We start from the raw sequence: 22,736 nt of genomic DNA, 5'->3' as shown, positions 1-22,736 counted from the left end.
TTTCTCGGTGTCATACTGAGGCTCATTTCATCTGGGTCAACTCTCGTTGTTCTCCATATACCCCAGACCAGGGCAGAGGAAAGTTAGTGGTCATGCTGCTGACTCCTGTTAAAAATGTAGGTTGAGGGCAGCACGGGTTTGTCTGTGATTGAGTTGTAATTGAAAAGCCTGCCAACTGGCAGTGGGCAGGGGGTAGGGGGAGCAGTCGTCCCTGTTTCTGGCACCATAATGTCGGCAGCAGTTTGAAAGAAACCCTTCTTTGCATCCAGTTTACCTGGAGTTTCTGTTAGTCTTCTGCAGAAGTTATGGGGGCCGATCGGGGGAGGATGGGTGGGCTCAGTCGGCGTCACTGGTGTGGATCACAGAGGTGAGGCGCTAGAGAGCCGCCTGTACTGGAGGAACTCTGTTGCTTCGTTGATTGAAGCAAGCCGTCTGGGGCAGAATGCAAGTCACCTGACCTATAACCTAGAAGTACACAATTTCTGGAGGAAATTCACCAATCACATGCACCACCTCGCCCCCCCCCCCACCCCGCCCAACTGAGCAGCCACTTTCAAACTGCGCTCCAATTGGCTGAGTGCGTGGGATTGCTGAACTGACTCTGTTTCCCGCCCCCCCATCCCATCCCCAATCAGGAGCAAACCAATAGGTTCCATCCACATTCCCCTCAATCTTTCAGTAGCCAGTGATATGTCTGTACGGTAGTAAATATAAATGGAAGAAAATCCTCTGTACTGGGTTTACACTGAATGTTAATAAATGAACCAGCTAGCATGTAAATAATTGCAAAAGTAAATCTAGGAAATGTATATCTCAACAAAATTGTGTGTCTTGATATATAAAATGCCATTGTAAAGGGATTTGACTTGGGATTTTACACAATTTCCAAATGGTTTCTAAAGAGGTTATTTTCTGTTTCAAAACCAGATATTTTCAGCAAATCACCGAATAACACAGTTAATATTGTTTTGAAATCATTGAGATATCCTCCGTTCAAAATTCTAATTTTTCATGTTTTTAAGCTTTGTTTAATAGTAAGTGTCAAAGGAGGTGTTAAATCAAATCCTGTATAATATCCCGTCAGGTGTACACACAATGATCTCTCCAGCCCCCTGTATTCTCACCTAGCAGTGGAACCTGACCCTTGTACCCCACCCACCGCCCCAACCTCGTTTATCTGTGTTACAGCGTGAAACACTTTTGAGATTTGTTGACAACGTAATGACGCTCCACATATTAGATCAAATTCTTTCTGACATTTCCTTCTTACCTGACAAAATCCAACACTTGAGCTGTGGTCACTGTTGGCCCTTTTGTAAAGCACTTTGAGAGCTCAGTTTCTGAGATGTGGTAAGGCTCGATATGAAGTCTTTCCGAAAATTGGTATGAGTTCTCAATGGCGAGGAACGCTGGCCACTGATCTGGATTGAAAAGGGTATACAGCCCAGAAACAGGCCTTTCCATGTCCATGCTCACATTTATGCCCACTCAAACCTCCTCCTGTCATCCCTCATCTAACTCTATCAGCATAACCCTTCTCCCTTAATTGCTTGTCTAGCCTCCCCTCAAATGCATCTGTGCTGTTTCCTGCAACTATTCTCTGTGGTAACAAGTTCCACATTCTTAATCAGAAGTCTCTTCTGATTTCCCCCTTGGATCTCATGGTGACTATCTTATATTGACGGCCTTGAGTTGGGCTCTTCCCCACAATTGGAAACATTGGCCGAACGTAATGGAGGTGACGAGGGTCTCGCCTGCCAGCTGGTGAGCCAGTGGGAGTCCTGCGTCACCTCTTTTTGGGAAGGGCCATTGAACTGAGTGCCAATCAGGCACTTAACTGGGCAGCAGAGGGCTTTCCCTGGGATCAAGGACCAAGGGGGCAGAGGTTGAGCCCGCCAACAGTTGCCAGCCAATCAGAGGCTGGCTGCTCTTCGTTGCTCGGCCGTGCCACCGGGGAGGCGGTGGCTGCTGCTGGTAATGCACCCACCCAAGAGCCAGGATCACTGAAGGGCCCCAGGTCACAGGTGTGAGATGGTGGGAGGGGGGATTGAAGGTTGGGGTTTGGCAGCAAAGGCAGGGGTGGGGTGGGGGGGGGTGGGGGTTGCCTCTCAGGGGGACCCCCTTTCCTCGATCAGGCACTAAGTGTCTTTGAATGTGGGAACCCCCCCCCCACTCTCCCCACCCCAGAATTGCTCAAGCGATCCAGACAGGGTTTGCTTGGCATGTCCCCCACCTGCCGCTGGGTTAATACGAGTGGAGACGGGATGAGACCCTTAATTTCCCACATAAGAGCCTCATTTGGTGTGAAGGCCATCCACCAGCCTTCCCGCCTCAAACGTTAGTTGGGGCAGAGACATGCAGGCAGCCCACCCACCGCCTGCCCAATTAAATGCCACCCACCACCAAACTCACCGTTGGGGGGAGGACATTAAATTCTGCCCACTCTCTGTATCCACTCTTATCAAAACCTTTCATCATGTTAAAGACCTCTGTTAGGTACTGAGTCAGAAATCACGTCCCGCTTCTATCCTTGATAGATTGTGCCTGTCATCTTAGCTGGACCTGTAGGCTTATTTAAGCACCAACCAAGTGCAATAATTCAACCTGACTAAAAATTGATTCGAGGGCTTGAGAAACCATTGTGATGTTTATTCTGGGGCAAATAGTGCCAAGACGGTTAATGCCCATGAGCTTTGTAAATCACTTCATATATAACATTGTAGTTCTCAAAGAAATCAATATATCTATCTATACGTTAATAACAGACTTCACCACAAGGAATGGAAAATGTGTATGGCATCTCCCTAGTTCTTAGCAGAGCTGTTATTAAGTAAATCAAAACAATGCTTATTGTCCCTCTCTAAGTTATACAGTTGGAAATCTACATGTGCACTGAGCAGTAATTTAGAATTTGCCTGAATGAATGTGTAGGGATGAGAAGACCTGAATTGGTGGCCTATCCCAGATCTAATACCCTGGCCATACTATTTACCTAACGGCTGTTCGGAACATTTGCCTCATCCCTTTAGGGCTGACTTCGATGTAGCGTTTCTACTTATTTTTTCCCCCACTGGAAATCCAAGGGCAATTATTTGCTTCAAGAGCAAGACAATCCCTCGCCAGCACAGGGAGTCGGGTTTCAGGTTATTCCGTTTAAGATGGGGAAGCACGCTGCAACAGAGAGATAAATGCACAAACTTGTCACTTGTCAAAATAGTTGATCCGAACTTTTTTTTTCTCTGGGAATACAATTCATGTACTGTATGTATGTTTTTTTTTTGTCAATTAGATAATTGCACCTGAACAGAATCTAGTGCAATGGTTTTGTCTTTACATGTGCAGGTATGAAGAAAATGACATGTTGGAACAGAGTGGGTGAAGCATCATGGGTTTATTTTAATTTACAGTTAATATATGTGAAACTTGTTGCTTATTTATATGTAATTTATGTTGGCATACTTATGTGAAATGTTTTCATTACTTTTGCACTACACTTAAAACAAAAAGCAATACAAGATGATGTGTGAAATAAATGTTTTTTTTTCCATTAACTGACAACGTTAATTCCCTTTCTTGTGTGTGTAGAGAGAGCTGTCAATGTTTTGCAGAGACTTAAAATCTATTGCGAAACCAACAGTAAAAGCAGACTGGCACCTCATCCATCTCTGAGACCAGGGTTTGAATTCAGCTCAGACTGACAGAAGAGAAGTGCCTCCTCTCTATTGGGTCCTAGACTGGGCTACCCTGGGACCTCCCCCCCATCCAACATAATCACCTCTTTTAAGGCAGAGGGAGTGGATGGGAAGAGATAAATGTCCCTAATGAAGGATCGGGTGCAAAGTGTAGAGATCTTGAGCTGCACTTAGGCGAATAGTTTCACTGTAATGATTTGCCAGTAGGGATGCTGACGATTTAATCACATTTTGATTTGATGTCATAAGTTTCCTTTAAGATTTGTTTTTCATTTTGCAGTCTCTCTTTCAGGGGCTGCTTTTTGATTTGTCCTTTGAGTTCTTAATTTAGTTTAATTGCTCAAAAGAGTAAAAGCTGAAAATGCCGGAAAAACTCAGCAGATCTGGCAGCATCCGTGGAGAGAGAAACCGAGTCAACGTTTCCAGTCCAGAAGACTTCTCATCAGAGCCTCTTCTTCCTCTGAAGCAGAGTCACACGGACTCGAAACATTAACTCTGTTTCTCTCTCCGTGGACGCTGCCGGACTGGCTGAGTTTTCCCAGCACTTTTTCATTCTTATTTCCAATATCCAGCATCCGCAGTATTTTGCTTCTATTTTATTGGAGTGCTGATGGACACTGACCCAATTTTGGAACTTTATCAACTATCCCTCGGGCTCAAAGCATTGAGAGTCACAGAAGGCACGGAACCTGTCATGAATCTCCCATTAGTCCTGACCTCCAACCTCCTGAGCTTGCTTGTCACGAGGAGATAATAAAACTGATGTCGTAGGAGGACAAACAGGTGTTAATTGGAACAGTGCTTCCATTCCCCTTTGGATTCTTGGCGAACCATAACGTGAGTGAACAAGAGCAGTCAAGTTTGCTTTTATAAGCAACACAGGAGAAAAAATTATAGGGACGTTAAAACAAATTGTGCTTATTTTTTCATTTTCTTTGAACACTTCCGTTTTTTCAGCTGTAAAACAAAAAATATTGGCAATGGGAGATAAAAGGCTGGTTGACAGGCAGTCAAGACTAATTGGGTACAGAGTCTATTCCCTTCTCAATTGGCTGTGAGAAGGCAATGGACCAATGGTGGAAATACAGGCGTGTGTTGGTGTGAGTTACGATAAAGCCTCCAGGAATATACCCAACCAGAGTTGGCAATCCTACTGATTTTGGATACTGCCCCCCGAAAACGTGCCTCTGTCCCAACCCCAGAGGAGGCAACCCCTGCATATCCCGTTTCTCACTCCCGGTGTGTTATTAGGATTGTCAGTTGAGGGAGCCATGCACAGGAGGACCTGGATCAAGGTTGCTTCTCTAATTTCCTGTAGGCTCCTCGCAGACAGAGGAGACTTTTATTCAGTCAGCTGAGTTCGACTAGGAAGCCAGAGGTGAGAGGGCACAACTTCATCCAGTCCCCATTCCCAACCTTTGAGAACTGGAACTACATGTAGTTCCTATCTTTTAACTTAAGAAGTCATTGCAGTTTAGCAAACTATTGGGGTGATGCTATAAATTTGAGTGGAGAACCTTCAACTACTGGGAATTTGGGCATTTGCTGCCCACAGTTTTCCACCTCATATCTTGCCCGATGGAAATCTGTGACGAACACAGGCCTGGATTTCAGGCTTGCTTAATCACTTTAATTTTGCCTTAGATAATTTTACAAGCCAAGTTTTGTATTTGTTCAGAGTGCTAAAATGGCTAAAGGTAACCGCAAGTAGCCTACAGTTTATTGTTACATCCACAGTGGATAACTCTACCCAAGTGATTATTGCAATGACTAATTAATGGATCATGCAGTCATTTTGGGCACAGTAACTAATAAAAGCAGAAGTCAGCAATGTGAAAATATTCCCCTTGGTGACGCCTACAGTTTTTGTATTGTTTAAGTTGTTTTAAATTTCTGTTTTATTTCTTATATTATTTCAGTTTATCTTTTGTCACCTCACGCCTTCCCCAGTGACCTCCTCACGCCTTCCCCAGTGATCTCCTCACACCTTCCCCAGTGACCTCCTCATTGACTTCTTACCTCATCAAACACCACCACCCCACCTCCACCCCCCCCCAGCCTCACCAAGCCTCAACTCATTCAAAACATTACAGCCCTGTCTTCATCTAACCCAAGTCCCCCACTCTCATCATCCCCATCTCCTTCAGTCTGCATGGGGTCCTGGTACTGTTGATTACAAAATTGTTTTCCTTGTTTTCATGGACTTATCCAATGCTTTTCTTATTCCTTCATGGGATATGGACGTTGCTGGCCAGGCCAGCATTGGTCACCCATCCCTAATTGCCCTTGAGAAAGTGATAGTGAGCAGCCATCTTGGACCATGGCAGTTCATCTTGTGTAGATTTACCCACAGTGCTTTTAGGAAGGGAGCCTAGGATTTTGGCACAACAGCAGTGAAGGAACAGTGATATAGTTCCAAGTTAGGATGGTGTGTGACTTGGAAGGAATCTTCACGTTGTGGTGTTCCCATGTGTCTGCTGCCTTTGCCCTCGGTAGTAGAGGTTGCAGGTTTGGAAGGTGTTGTTGAAGGAAGCTTAGCAAGTTACCGCAACACAAATTGTAATGATCTCTTGTTTTGACCCAAAAGTTGGTAAGGTGGAGTTATTTAAAAATTCCAGAGGGAAACTTTAAACAACTGTCATAACCTATGATTTTAAGTGGTATGTTTGAGATACAACTCTAAATTCAGGAATCAGACCACCAGCACTTGAAAGGTTTTATGTTAAACTAAAGGAAACATTTTATTAATTTACACAAGTTAAATATATGCACATGGCTACAAATTACTGCTATCAAAACAATTAATAAATTCCCAAACTAATCTCCATTAAGGCAGCAGCAACCCATAGACTTAACCAGACACCAGGCAAAGCATTTTCACCTTACGGATTCAAAATGAGATTCTTTTCACTTTGGTTCCTATGGAGACCCTTGTAGGCTTACAGCTGCTTTGATCTTACATTGCCTCTGCCCCCCACACACACAAAACTGCTACCGGTTATATCCGGTACATCTCACTGAATGTAAATTCTCATTGTATCACCAGCCTCTTTGAGTTCCACCTCTTCTAACAATAATACCCCTTTCATAGTACCAATTTTATTAGTAACATAAACGGATTGCTTGGTCTCTGCTAGCTAGGTGCCAGATTTCACCCCACTTCTTGAATGCTCTATTCAACAAAATGCAAATTCATCTCTGCTCCTCTGTTTACATCTCAAAACTATTACATACCAAAGCACCCAGACTAGCTGGCTTTAATCCAATTAAGACACACCCACAGACTAAACCTCTATTTTAAAAGAAAAATAGTTTCCAATAATATTGTAAACATTAATAGTTTCATGACACTCTTCATTCTTTACGTCTCTGCATGTACCATCCACTCCTTAACATCAAACTTCTCCTCACCCATTCCCCACTCCACCAACAGGTACAACTTGTTCAGCCACCACACTCCTGTTCTCTAGAATTTTCCATCCAGTCTTATTGCCTCCCACATTTTTTTTCAAAAATTCTCTTCCTCAAAGGTGCTTTATAATCTTCAAACTTGCCATTCCAGTCCCCCCTTCCCTAATGTACTATATCCATTGTTTCTTTCCTTTCATTGTAAACTAATAGGTTGTTTAACTGGGAAATAAAGTTACATAGAATGTACGATACAAAACCAGGCCATTCAGCCCAACTAATCTCTGGTGGTTGTTAGGGACAGGAGAGTGGGGCAAAACTGAGCTCCTTTATTCCCTCACCGTCTGTCCATAAGCAGAGGTGCCAGTGCAAAATAAGCTGTGGCATTTATTCTAAAAACCTTTGGTTTGTGTAGTCAATTTTAAAGTAACTCACAGTAAACTCTCTTAGGATTAAATCGGAAGTTTAGTTTATTCACACATTCAAGCTAGGGGAATGACTGCAACTACATGCACGCGTGCGCGCGTTTTACAACTGTGGATAATTTGACAGTAAAAAGAACCGCAGAAATAGATATCAGTTCATGTGATTTCCAGAGCCCAAAAAGGCCAAATCTAGAACAGGTTCCAGGCTGAAGGCAGAAACCCTGTAAGATAACGGTGCCACAGTGATATTCAGAGATTGGTTCTGCTTGGCAGGAGAGTTTGTTACAGGCTGTTTGGTCAGCCTGGAGTCCGGCTGTCACTTGTTGGTGGGCTGGAGATCAGTCAGCAGACCGACCTGCTTCTGAGTTCACAACTGAATAAAAGCGACTTCAAAATGGCCGCTCAAGTTATGTGACCTCCTTCCTCCACAATAATTTCATAAAACGATGTTTACCTGGTGTCTGGACCTGACTTTTGTTTTATGGTTCATAATGTCTCAGCCATTAGCCTCTGAAAGAGTCATTATCCATATGAATGATCCTGTGCCGGGTAACTATTGTCTCGGTAGACCCTTGGACTCCGTTGGAGGGGTAAGCATTATAAAGGTGCAAATAACGTCCATTTCCTTTCAATTGTTCCCTTTTGAAATGGACCTTGACAATCCTGGGTGTGAAATCCTATGAACAACATGTCAGGACATGTCTCCAGTAGAATCTATATAATGCCTTAGTGGTGACCTTACAATTTCAGAAATCAGGTGACTTTTGGTCACCATCTTTTGGTTCGGCAAAGTTCAATTTTAAATAAGCAAAAAGGAATAGGCTCTTGTTTACACAGTTTATGATTTTTTTCATGTCTTTCTGACATGTCATGGTATTTATCCTCCACATGTGTTTCTCCCATTGCATCTTCCTCATTTCACTCTTTCAGTGTATCTTTTTATTCCTTTTTCTCTCCTCTCCTCCTTCAGTTCCCTTTTCAAAGCTTCCAAGCTATTTGCCTCAACCACTTCCCATGGTACCAAGTTCCATATCATTGCCACTCCCTGGGTAAAGAAAGTTCTCCTTATTTCCCTATTGGATTTATTCGTAGCTCGCTTATTTTTATGACCCTTAGTTTTTGATTCTTTTACAGGAGGAAACATTCTCTCTGCATCTACCTTGTCCAAGCCATTCAGAAATTTAAACAGTTTGATCAAGTCACCTCTAAGTCTTCACTTTTCAGACAGCCCCAAGCTGTTCAAATCTTTTCTGATTCATGGTGTTGAAGCTTCAACAACATGCGCCTTTTTTTCAGCAATACTCAAGTTCAGTACGACCAAACGGTTACTTTCCTGGTAGTTATGGAGTGGAATTGTCCACTCCCGGTTGCGGTGGGCGTCATGGCTGGTGGCGGAGGGGTGGGGGGAGTTGAATTCGGCAGGAGGGGCGAAAATCGGTTTCACGGCGACATGAAATCACAGCGGGATCATCCAATGGTGCCCGCCATAGCGGATCGCGTGTCCCAATGGAAGCCGGTGTGAACCCAGTTTGCATCCCACTAATGGGATGTAAACGTAGGCCTGATTTGAATCGTCCCTCCACGTCCGATTTACCGTTACACTGCCGAGAAAACACAGCGGCCCAGAACGTATCTGGTCAAGTGTGACGTGCAGAATTTGGGACTTGCCTTTAGGCCTCAGATCGCGGGACATCTGAGGAGAAGAAGATGCTGGAAGCTACACAGCTACCGGACCCTGGGAGGAACACGCGCATCACACGGGTGGACCCTCATGCACACGGCTCCATCGCCAAGCAGCTCTTGGAAGGTGGGACGTCTCCACACAGCAGCTTTGATTTTGCTGAGACTTTGGATCTTCATGGACCTTTGCCATGGGCCGGTAAAGACAAGCAGTGAAGTGTGGTGGGGTTGGTTGCGGAGACCAAGGTCTAAGTGTGAGTGGGAGAGGAAGGCGTAGTGGGGAGTGTTTGAGGTTAGTGGGAGGGGCGAATGTTTCAAGGAGAGGGGATGACGTTGGGAGGGTGAGGGGATGGCAAAGGTGTTGGGGAGATGAGATTGGGAGGTCGAAATTGTTGGGGGGTGAGGTTGGGGGGTTAAAAGTGTTGGGGGTGAGGTTGGGGGGTTCAAAGGTGTCAGGGAGTAAGGTTGGGGGGGCAAAGGTGTTGGGGGGTGGGGTTGGGTCAAAGGTGTTGGGTGAGGTTGTGGGGGCAAAGGAGGCGGGGAAGAGGTTGGCGGGCAAAGGTGTTGGGGGCTGAGTTTGGGAGGGGAAATGAGGGAGACGGAGGGTGTCCTGGGGGAGGAGGGAGTATGGGGGGAGGCAGTGCAGGGGGAGGAATGAGTTCAGGGGGAGGAGGGTGTAGCGGGGAAGAATGGTACAAACGGGGAAGAAGGTGTAAGGGAGGGAGTTTGAAGGAGGGAAGGTGTCTGGGGGGAGCAAGGATTACAGGGGGAGGAGTGTGTCCAAGGGGAAGGATGGAGTCTGGAGTGGGGAAGGTGTCCGGCGTCAAGGAGGGAGTCCAGAGTGGGGAGGGGGTATGGGTGGGGGAAGGTGTTGGGGGTGTGATATACCCAGGTGAACGTGCGAGGGAGGGGCCTGTGGAGTTAATGACTGCCTCCTGGAGAGCAAACTCAGGGTGGGTGTGGTAGGATGGAACGGTGAGTGGAGAGGGGGCAGAGGGAGCTGGTAGGGTAGGAGGATGAGGGTGCGTCGGCACCACTAGAAGGGGCAGCGAGGGTGGTTGGTGGAGACACAGAGGCAAACGCAGGCCCTGGGGGTGGGAAGGAGGAGGTCCGGGAGGTTAATGTGGATGGGAGTGGGATTTTCGGGAAGGTGGGGAACATGCACATTCACCTGGACATCCTGGAATGACGAGGGTTCAGGCTGTGGGGTATCGGTGGGGAGGCGGAAAGTGATACCAGGGGGGTCGACTGCAACGAGGGAAAGGTCATGGGTGACTGGGAGAGGGAAAAGGACAGGGAAGCTAATTAAAAACTTAACGACTACCATGCTGTGTGAATGGAAAGTGGGCAGAGCCTCGTGTTGGATGGGCACAGATGCTGCATGGGAGTGAGATCAGTGGGTGGGCGGAGATGCAGCTCAGCTCAGATGGACGACTGAAAGAGAACCCCAGCAGGCAGCATTGAAAATACTTGGGACAGTGAGATGAGTGTGATGGATGAAGGTTCCGCGTGCACGGGTGAGTGCTTACACGAGGCTCTGTAAAGCCCTGCCACACACACATACTTCCCCATCCAGAGTCACTCCTGGTCTGGCTGCCTGCAGCGGAGATGCTGGTGGCGTCTGTGGGGCTGGTGATTGCAGGGGGAGGACTCACTAAGCCTGTTAATGAAGCTGAAAGACACCATTACACAATATTCAGTGAAACTGAATATATTTTAAGGTTATAAAGTGACAAAATGTGTTCACCTGTACAACCACTTGTGATCAGAATTTCTTAACTTTTCTAGGCCTACCACTTCTTCTAGGTGCTGCCCTGACATCCGCAGCAGGAGTGGAGGCAGCCTGTGCAATGGTTGGCCTGTTGCCTCTGATGACCTTAGCATACATTCTTTGCTTTGGCTGCTCCTCCTATAGGCCAGCTGCTCCCTCTGCACCGACAGAGGACAAGGTCGAAGGGGTCACAGGCAAAGGGGAGCCAGAGGGAGCGGACAGCCTTTGAGATTCTGGAGTGGATAACCCAGGGGTGTCCAGCTGCTGCTGCTCCACCCTTCAAGTGCCCGAAGGCCCAGCCTGACTCCTTCAGAGGAAGGAGCGCCTGGAAGGGACATCGAGCATCAAGGTGTCCTTGCGTTGCTATTACAGGAACTCACACATGGCTCCCGCGATGGAGTGCAGGCCTGCACACATCTCCGCGTTCTGCTGGATCAGGATCTCCATGGTGTCCGCCATCCATCCCATGGAGACCTCCATACGCGCACATGTGGACACCACTGCATCAGAGAGCAGGCAGACGCACTCCTCTGACTTGCGTGCCACTCTGTTGAGGGCTCCCAACAGCACTGCATGATGCTCCCCTGCCCTCTGCTGACTCTCCACGATGAGTTGGAAGGCCGAATCCAGAGGCTCTTCATCTGACTCGGGCCTGACAGATGCCTCTTCCACAGGTCCTCCGAGTGCCGGGGAGCTTGGTTGAACCTGCCTCCTCCTGCTGCGGACATGTGTCTGTGCAGCGCTCACCAGATTGTGAACGCAAGCCTGCTCTAGATCTAGGACCTACTGAGGTGTTTCTCTCTGCGCTGGTGCAGGGTGTGGGTAAGCGCTGTGACGAGTTTTCCAGGCTGCTTATTTCCAGCTCTTCAATGGAGGAGGTGTCCTCTTGGCTGGAGGTGAGGACCTGAATGGAGCTGAGGGACTGGATGGATGAGGGTGTCAGTCCCTTGGCAGAGCTCCCTGTGAACCAAAGCAGAGATAATTAGTGCATGGCAGCAGAGTCAAAAACAGAAGACAGAGAACTCACAGTTGCGTTGAGACAGGGATGATGTGGTGCAGGATCCTCACGAGGGTATTCACTGCTGACCTTACCATCGCCACAGGCACGATCCACATCCTCACCAGTCAGCACGATGGCTTGGTGCTCAAACTGAGTGAGGGGCCTAATGTGGCCACTCCACCCCAGGTCTGGGACCTCTCCCTGCTGCTGTGAGCCAGCTTCTCCTGCATGAAAACAGGTGGAGAGAGTGTGAGCAGGACACATGGCACTGTGTGGAATGTTTGTATAGTGAGCAGAGCCATCGACAGGATGAGGACACGAGCTTGAGAGGATCTGAGCCTGATGGAGATGTGAGGGTGTGTGTGAGAGTTAGTGGTGTTGTCCTGTGAGGTGTGAGATCCCTGTAGATGTGTGATGGGTTTGTGAGTGTGTTAGCTGAGAGTGATGAGGTGGTTGACTTACCCTAGCGGAATGGATCAGAGCACTCATCCTCTTCCTGCACTGGATGGCTGACCTCCCCTGTGCTCCAGTGGTGCTGACCTCCACTGCCACTGCCTCCTAGGCCGAATTGGTGACTCTGGTGGACCTCCTGTGGCCAGAGCGGGGACAGAGGAGCTTGCGGCGTTCTTCCACTGTGTCCAACAGGCGCCCGAGGAGCGAGGCGTCACTAACCTTGGGGGCTGCTGTCACCTTTGCTTTCGGGGCCACCTGTCACCTGGAGCAGTCCTGGTCTGCAGACACGAAGTCGGCGGCTGCGTTTTAAACATGGCGTCCGGAGTGAGGAAGCACTGAGGTCACGGCACGGCCAGCAAATCCAAGCCCGCCCGCCAACGATCTGGCACGTTCTCCGTGAATGCATTATTAATGAGGCGGGACGCAGCAGGAAGGGGATGGTAAGGCTCGAAAACCCGCCATCGCGGACAGCGGGTAAAACATCGTTTCTCACACCCGCTACAGCACTTGGTGCAAATCTGGGACAATTCCGCCCATAATCTCTCAGCTCTGGTACCACTCTTGCAAATCTTCTTTTTGTCGAGAATGGGATCATCATTGATGGTCACTGCTGGGGGACTCAGATTTAAGTAAGTGAGTGGAGACAAATAGTCCTGGGTGGAATCTTCCTCCAGTTTGAATCAGCCTGTTTGCTAAACAGAGGTAAATTGGGACAAACATGATAACAGGATTATAGATACTTGAACTTTGTTGTAATGGCACAGCACAAACCTGAATTTCTTAACTATTATTTTCTTGTGACTGGGTTACCAATGGTAGTTGGTATATTTTCCCCATTATTGGAAATGTCATTTAACTTCTCATGAAATATAGCCCAGATAATTATATAATTTCATTTCAGCAAACTAATTGGAGGTAAGAATCAACAAGTCCACACAATACAACGAGATTGTACTTTACCACACAGGTAAAATCCATGAACACTTTTACAAGTAGAGACACCTTTAAAGCATTATTCATTTTAATTAATCATTTTAACCATGTGAATCTTGCAGCTAAAACATTAGTCAAAAGATACAGGTTTTGAAGGAATGTATCTGTTTGATGCAGAGCAAATTATCCCATTGGCACATTCACAGCCAGACCTTCTCAGCATCCATATGTAAAACGGAGATACATTAAAAGTCATCTCTAATTCTGTATCAAACAGAAAGCTCGTGAGTTAAGTTTGCTGATCTGAATCAGGACAATACAGTACCCTTGGCCTTGGCGCTTCTGAGAGGAGAAGCCAGCCAATAATTCTGCTCGTGATTGAGTCGATGGAAATGTGCAGATATCTGTGAGGACAAGATGTCACGATGCCTCTGAAGCATCAGCAGTCACCGTCCAACATGGAGAACGGTCACTTAACTGTAGTCTTGGAGGACAGGCAAGGTCCTGTTGGGGCTGTACCTCAGCAAGAGTACAAAGGGAGAGAAGGATTAGAGGGGAAATTAAAGTAGAAATTTGGGTGGCTTGTAGGAGCCTTCAGAAACAGTGAACCATATCTTAGAAGCCGTAAACAATACCTTAGACACAGTGAACTGTATCCGAAAAACCTTGAACTTGTCTCTTAACCAGGATTCAGTAGCTTCAGCCGAGGAAGCCAGAAAATGATTCAAAACACAATAAACTGTTTAAAAATAGAATGACTGGATGAGCACTGGAATGCTCCAATGAGCAGAAGCCATGGTTTCTCTGTGACAATACAACTTGTACACATATCACCATGATGTCAAATGATGTGGCATGAATTTGGATAGCACCAAGCTTACATTATCTGCTTGAAGGATGAGTTTAACTGGCTGTCAGAACACAACTGACGCCTTTCACAACCAAGACTAAGGGCCAGCTCCTCTTGAAAACCTGGGAAGGGAGGGCAATATCGTAGACTTGTGAATCCTGAAGGAGCTCATTTCAAATCAGGTTCCTGGCAGTCCCAAATGTGAAAATGAAACTAACATTCTAACGCGCTTAGACATGAGGAAGATGTCTGTTATGTTCCTTCTGTCGAGCTGCTTTGATCAGAGAACACGGTTGCAAGATTATCTACTGGTGAGTGAGTTGGTAACCAAGATACCGCAGATTCAGAGACCAGTGTAAGATAAAGCACATGCTGTTTATTAGCACAAGGAGCAGAGCATTAACACATGTGCTTCTCCAGCCAGACCCTATTCTAAACTACCGATAACATTGTAGCCCACGCTACACAGCAATTGGGAAATACAATCACGTGATCAATCTGCTCCTATTCTCTTAAAGGTGTGTTGCACCTCAGGTTACCACATCCCTCCCCTTTACTCGAAATTACAATTTGCAATCTTTACAATATATCAACTATTTACATAAATAAACTATTTGCAAATTCGGTCTCTATGGAGGCTTCTTCAAACGTGTCGCACATCGTAGTTCCATAACTTTGGAGTTGTAGAAGGCTTCCCTCTCAGGAGTCATCTGTCCACTAGCTTCTCCAGTAGGAACCTGTAAGTTTGTTTCTTTGACTCTCTCAGGCTCAATGGAACCTACAGGCACTTCCAAACCAAGTGGAGTTCCTTCCACATGTGCTGTAGACTCCAACGGGAAAGCTTGTTGCATCCTTTCTTGTGGATCTGTTTCCCTTATCCTGAGCTGATCTATGTGGTTCCTAATTATACGACCTTTGACCAATATGTGGTAGGAAAGAGGTCCTGTCACTGTGCTTACTTCATCTAATAGCCATTTGGGCCCATCTCCAAAGTTCTTCACAAAAACTGTGTCTCCAGCAGTGAAGTTTCTTTCACGACTGTGGTAATCGTGTCCATTCTTCTGGGCCTCCTGACTTCTCTCTACCCTCCCCCCTAAATTCGGCCTTATGAGACTCAAACGTGCCCTGAGACGTCTCTCCATCAATAACTCTGCAGGGGCAGTATATATCGGTGGTCGTGTGTGGGGTAGTCCTACAGCTGAGCAGCAAGCGTGATAACCTAGTTGTAATAGAGCCTCCATCAAGTTTTTTCATTCCGGACTTGAAGGTCTGGACTGCTCTCTTGACCAAACCATTGGATGCAGGGTGGTGTGGCGAGGTCTTTACATGTGTTATGCCATTGAGACTTGTAAATCTATGGAATTGCCCGCTGGTGAATGCCGTTCCATTATCAGACACTGTTGTCTCTGGTGAACCGTGTGTCACATAACTCTGACACAATCTGTCTATAGCGGCGACAGATGTGGGTGATCTCACCCCGTATACATCCATACACTCCAAGTGAGCGGAACATAATCAAGAGGAGCATTGTGCCCAAAAAAGGCCCCATGTAGTCAATGTGGAGACGGACCCATGGCCTTCTGGACCATTCCCAGGGATGCAATGGAGCAGAAGGAGGCATTTTTTGTACCTGTTGGCACTGAATGCAGCTCTTGACTTAAATTTTCCATTTCTGTATCCATCCCTGGTCACCATAAGTAACTGCGCGCCAACATTTTCATTTTAGAGATGCCGGGGTGAGCACTACGCAATTCGGTCAATAATGGCTTTCTTCCTCTGGGAGGCACAATGCCTCTCGCTCCCTGCAGCAAGATGCCATCCTGGCATCTCCTAATCGTATCTCCTAATAAAATACATAAAATTTCATCAGACTTTGGCTCGTTAGACCATCCCTGTTAGACTTGTTCCCTTACACGAGACAAAACTGGATCGCGGTCTGTCCACCCTCTTCTTTGTTTGGCATTTACTGGTGACAAATCCAGAAAATTTAACAACAAGACAAGTTGATGAATTGGGCCTTCACATTGCTGTCTTTTAGAGGTAATCGGCTCAGTGTATCGGGCGTTTGCAATCTGGCTTCCCGGCTGATGGATAAAAGTATATTCGTAAGCAACTAGAATCAGCGCCCCTTTGGATGTATGCAGAGGCAATTGGGGGTATTGCCTTATCTTCCCAAAACAAGCCTAGTAGTGGCTTGTGATCAGATACAATGGTAAAGTGGCGACCATGGATGTATTGGTGGAACTTCTTAACGCCAAATACAATGGATAAGCCTTCTTTCCCTATTTGTGAGTATCTTTGTTCTGGTTAGGCTTTAGTACTGGAACTATGGGTGCTGCCCATTCAGAAAATTGTGCAGGTTGTAAGACTCCCAATCTTTCCAGTCTGTCTAATTCAACACCGGCTTTTTCTCATAATGCATAGAGGGCTGGCCTTGGCTTCAAGGAACTGGGGGTTGCCCCAGGATCCACGTGGATTTTAGTTTGCAGTCTCTGAATCTTCCCTGAAAACGGAGGCATATTTCTGTAATAATTCTTGCCGGTCCTTCATTCTGAGTTGAAAACTTTCAGTTCACTCCAACTTTATTTCCTTAAGCCAGTTCCCACCAAGTAGACTTGGACCCTCCCCTGCTACCACTATTGGGGTAAACTAACAGACTGATTTCCACACAGCACTGGAACCTTGCATGTACCTCTTACAGGAATGTCTTCCCCCCTTATATGTCTTTAATTTAGTATCTGAATTTTCCAGGTTTAATGAGTGGTCTCCTCCATTCAGACATTTGAACATATGTTCCCCTATAACTGTCGTTGGTGTCCCTGTATCATTCAGATACAGATGGGTTTCCCATTGACTTCCACTATCACGTAGATTGGTTCTGCTTTACCCATTTTTAAGCAGCATAGTGAATAAATATTTGACTCTGTTTCTTCTGGTTCCTCTATTATGTGGATTTCATGCTTTCCATCTTTCTGCTTAAAGTTTTGTCTTAATCTTCTGTCTTTACAATATTGCATAATGTGTCCATTACAATGGCAGCAGAAACTCTCGATTCTTTTAAATTGTCGTTCGTTTGCAGGATGTCTGGTTCCATTTCTGCCATTATTATTGTGGGTTTTCTCTGTTAAACCATTTATCTTCGCTGGTCTGTTAATGGTGGCTTTTTCCCTCCTTTTTGTGGAGCCCTGCGCTTGCGTTCCATTACGAACCGGTACCTCCATCCTGACGTGAAGGATGGTGCCATTTTGTGCTTCCTTAATTGCTTCTGAGTCCCTGACTGCGTCTCCATTGCAAGCGCCAACTCCAGTGCCTTACTGAAGTCTAAATTCGTTTCTGACAGCAACCTTTTTTGAATGGCACCTTCATTAATCCCACACACTAATGGTCTCTTAACATGACATTAATTGATATATACAAGATTATGAGGGGCATGGACAGGGTGGATAGGGAGCAGCTGTTCCCTTTAGTTGAAGGGTCAGTCACAAGGGGGCATAGGTTCAAGGTGAGGGGCAATAGGTTTAGGGGGGATGTGAGGAAACACTTTTTTACCCAGAGGGTGGTGAGGGTCTGGAATGCGCTGCCTGGGAGGGTGGTGGAGGCGGGTTGCCTCACATCCTTTAAAAAGTACCTGAGTGAGCACTTGGCACATCATAACATTCAAGGCTATGGGCCAAATGCTGTTAAATGGGATTAGGTAGGTAGGGTCAGGTGTTTCTCACGTGTTGGTGCAGACTCGATGGGCCGAAGGGCCTCTTCTGCACTGTGTGATTCTATGATTCTGTGGTTCTGATGTCCCAAACTCACAGTCAGTTGTTTTAAGGCTGCTACATAGCAAGCAACTGTTTCTCCAGGGGTGTGACACCTCAAATTAAATTTAAAATGTTGCGTTGTTACCGAGGGTTTCGGCTGAAAGTGGCTTTTCACAAGAATTACCAAATTTACAAGAATCATCAAAGCTCTTGGAATCTGGGGCATTGGGTGTTGTTAGACTTCGAATTAGGTCGTATGTTTTACTGCCTCATGTCGATAAGAGGATTGCTCGCCTCTTTTTCTAGCCCGATATGTCGTTGGCCAAAAATATAATGTGACAGTCATCAGTCTGATCAAACGGTTTGGTATGGCCAAACTGTGACATACTGGACAGAGATAACTCCGACGATTATGATGAAGGCTGTACTTACAATCACCTTGCAGGGTACAGCTGATTTACCTCTGTTGAACTTTCGTGGCTTTCTTTGGTGTCGTTGACTGGTCGTGTTTTGCCTTGTCGCCAGTTATGTTCCTTCTGTTGGGTCACTTTGCTCAGTGAACACTATTGCAAGCCTACCTGCTGGTGAGTGAGTTGGTAAACAAGATACTGCAGACACAGAGACCAATGTAAATAAAGAGCATGCTGTTTATTAACATAAGTAACAGAGCGCTAACATGTGTGCTTCTCCAACCAGACCCTATTCTAAACTACCAATTAACATTGTAGCCCGCACTACACAGCAATTGGGAAATACAGTCATGTAGTCAAGCTGCTCGCATTCCCTTAAAGATATATTGCACCTCAGATTACCACAATGTCAATGACAGATGAACAGACTGGAGTTAAGGATGTACCCAAACTTTCTCCAGTGTCAATTGACTGAGTCAGATGATCCTGAGGCCTTTCTGCCAGCCTATTGTAACTAATAAAATTACTGATAGATTCTGATTGGACATGTCCAGCCATCTTTTGATACTGATTTGATAATCCATTCCACCAAATTCTCATTCTCAACCATCTTGAGCCCATGACATAGAAGGTATGAAATTTCTTCCACAATGAAGGAGTATCCTTGGATATTTTCTACCCTTAATCTAACCCCCACCCCACTGCCCCATTCCCCCTCCCCTCCCAAACCACCCAAGCCCCCCACTACCCCAATAACCAACCCATGGCACTATCTGCAGAAGGCTGGAGCCAGGCTCTCTGGGAGTAATCATATTAATGGCCAAGGTGTTTAAACAGATCAGAATAAACGAAACCTCATCTGACATTACTTGGAAGAATTGGGGCAGGAGTAGAGCATTCAGCCCCTCAAGACTGTTCCACCATTCAATTATATCAAAGATGAACTATATTGTAACTCCATCCACCTGCCAAATGCCTTAATATTGGCTAGCAAAATCTAGCGATCTCTAATTTAAAATGATTAATTGGGCCAGTACTTTTTGTGGGGAGGGATCCATGCTACTACCACCCTTTGCTTAAAAGAGTGTTTCCTCATTTCTTACCTGAGTGGCCTGCCTCTGATTTTAAGGTTATGTCTCTTGTCCCTTGACACCTCCCAACAGCAGAAAAAGTTTCTCTCTGACCACCTTATTAGTTTATTTCAAAACCATGAGAAGAGATTAGGGCAAAGGACCTAGAGCTTGGTCAAAGAGGTAGGTTAAAGGAAGAAAGAGGAGGGAGTTCCAGAGCTGGGTGTGGGGGAGCAGGGGAGTTAACCCATCGTATCCTGCTTGATATGTATCCCTCGATCAAGAATGCTTAAAAAAAAGAGCATTTTGTCATTACCACATTGCTGTCTGTGGGAGCTTGCTGTGCACAAATTGGTTGCCATGTGTCCTACATTTACAACAGTGACTACACTTTAAAAGTACTCCATTGGCTTTAAAGCACTTTTGGACATCCTAAGGTTGTGAAAGACGCTATATAAGTGCAAGACTCTCTTCTTTCCTTTGACAGAAAGAAGCCTATCTTTCCCCGAATTGTCATGTAACGAAGGTTACTTAATAAACTCATCACAAACTCAGCAGGTGAGTAAAACGCAACAAATTCTGCCTAGTATAGCTGCTGGCCTTCAGTGTTCTGCATTCCCTCTACAGACTTGACCAAAACTGGAAGCTGTTTGGGCATGTTTGGTGTTGTGCAAGCAACAGGAAAACTATGGCAGAACCTTGCCAAACCTCAATATTCCATTGTGTCATAACTGCCGATGAGTATCTACCTTAGAAATTCTCACACTCAGGTCAAGAAAAAATTACTGATATACAGCTATTGGTCAATATGTGGATCAAGTGATTTGTTGCAGGAAATGATTTGTTATCATCCCTGTGCTCGCTGACCCATTTTGGCTCCTGGTCCAGCAACATTTCGATTTTAAAATTCCCATCCTTGTGTCCAGGTCCCTCCATGACCTCAGCCCTCACAATTGGAATATAACGTGGGGAAGTGTGAGGTCATGCACTTTGGTAGGAAGAATAGAGGCATAGGCTATTTTCTAAATGGGGAGAGAATTCAGAAGTCTGGAGTGCAAAGGGACTTGGGAATCCCAGTCTAGAATTCTCTTAAGGTTAACTTGCAGGTTGAGTCGGTAGTTAGGAAGGCAAATGCAATATTGGCATTTATTTCAAGAGGACTAGAATATAAAAGCTGGGATATGCTGCTGAGGCTTTATAAGGCTCTGGTCAAACCACATTTAGAATATTGTGAGGAATTTTGGGCCCCGTATCTCAGGAAGGATGTGCTGGCCCTAGAGAGGGTCCAGAGGAGGTTCACGAGAACGATCCCAGGAATGAAAGGCTTAACATATAAGGAACATTTGAGGACTCTGGGTCTATACTCGATGGAGTTTAGAAGGATGAGGGGGGATCTGATTGAAACTTACAGAATGCTGAGAGGCCTGGATAGAGTGGACGTGGGGAAGATGTTTCCATTAGTAGGAGAGACTAGGACCCGAGGGCACAGCCTCAGAGTAAAGGGAAGACCTTTTAGAACAAAGATGAGGAGCAACTTCTTTAGCCAGAGAGTGGTGAATCTATGGAATTCATTGCCATAGAAGGCTGTGGAGGCCAGGTTATTGAGTGTATTTAAAACCGAGATAGATAGGTTCTTGATTGGGAAGGGGATCAAAGGTTACGGGGAGAAGGCGGGAGAATGGGGTTGAGAAACTTATCAGCCATGATTGAATGGTGGAGCAGACTCGATGGGCCAAATGGCCTAATTTCTACTCCTATGTCTTATGGTCTTATTATTGCAAGCAAATTGACTAGGTTTCTGGCAGTATGACTAGCACAGCCTTAGTAAACATGTATAGAAGAAAAAAATGGAAGTAAGCAGCATTTCTGCTCCTTGCTGCAATTTTTTAAATGACCAGGTTAACAGCTGCATTTCTAAAAGTGGAATATATAATCTAATATAAACTGAAAAACTACTGTTGATGATATTAGCAGAGAGGTGCACAATGGTTCTATATAACATTCATCTGAGCACTATAATGTCGGCACTTATCTGTTTGTTTTAAATGAGTTAACTCTCTTTTAGAATAGTGGGGCTGAATATTATTTAAATGGAGAAAGACTGCAGAAAGCTGCAGCACAGAGAGGTTTGGGAGTCCTTGTGCATGAATCCCAAAAAGCTAACATACAAGTTCAACAGGTAATAAGGAAGGCAAATGGAATGTTGGCCTTTATTTCAAAGGGAATGGTGTATAAAAATAAGGAAGTCTTGCTAAAACTGTACAAGGGACTAGTTAGGCCACACCTAGAGTACTGTGAACAATTTTGGTCCCCTTATCTAAGGAAAGATATACTGACATTGGAGGCAGTCCAGAGAAGGTTTGCTAGGTTGATTTCGGGTATGGAGGGATTTTCTTATGAGGAGACGCTGAGTAGGTTTGCCCTCTATTCACTGGAGTTTAGAAGAATGAGAGATGACCTTATTGTAAGATGTAAGATTCTTAGGGGGTAGGTGCTGAGAGGTTGTTTCCCCTTGTGGGAGATCCTAGGACCAGAGGGCATAATCTCAGAGTAAGGGCGCACCCACTTAAGACAGAAATGAGGGGGGATTTCTTCTCTCAGAGGGTAGTTAATCTGTGGCATTCTTTACTGCAGAGGGTCATTAAGTATATTCAAGGTGGGGGTATGCAGATTTTTAATCAGTAAGGAAATCAAAGGTTATGGGGAAAAGGCAGGAAAGTGGAGTTGAGGGTTATCAGATCAGCTGTGATCTCATTGAATGGCGGAGCAGATTCGATGGGCCAAATGGCCTACTTCTGCTCCTACGTCTTATGGTTTTACGGTCTAATCTGCGCAACGTCCTCCAGACCTACAGCCCTCTGAGATCTTTCTTCTCCCTCAATTCTGGCCTCTTGTGCATTTCCAAATTTCCTTCATTCTCTCCACCATTGGCTTCAGCTGCCTGGACCCTAAGGTCTGGGATTCCTTCCCTAAACTCTCTGCCTCTCTCTCCTCCTTTAAGATTCTCCTTTAAATCTACCTCTTTGACTAAGCTTTCGGTCGTCTGTGCTAATAGCTCTTAATGTAGCCTGATGTAAAATGTTGTTTGATAAAGCTCCTTGAGACGTTTCACAATGTTAAAAATGCTACATAAGTGCAGGTTGTTGGTTGTATTGCTGACAAATGAGAAAGAGGAAGGGCTTGCATTTATCATAAAGCCTTATCATGTCCTCAGGGTATCATAAAACACCTCATATCCTATTTTAAATGGCAGTCACTGTGGTTAATTCCGCAATCTTGTGTCCTAGGCAGGAAG

Source organism: Carcharodon carcharias, chromosome 15 (genome assembly GCF_017639515.1).
Source record: "Carcharodon carcharias isolate sCarCar2 chromosome 15, sCarCar2.pri, whole genome shotgun sequence".
In the NCBI taxonomy this organism is placed as follows: domain Eukaryota; kingdom Metazoa; phylum Chordata; class Chondrichthyes; order Lamniformes; family Lamnidae; genus Carcharodon; species Carcharodon carcharias.
The sequence above is the reverse complement of the archived record's forward strand: the minus strand, read 5'-3'. Positions refer to the sequence as shown.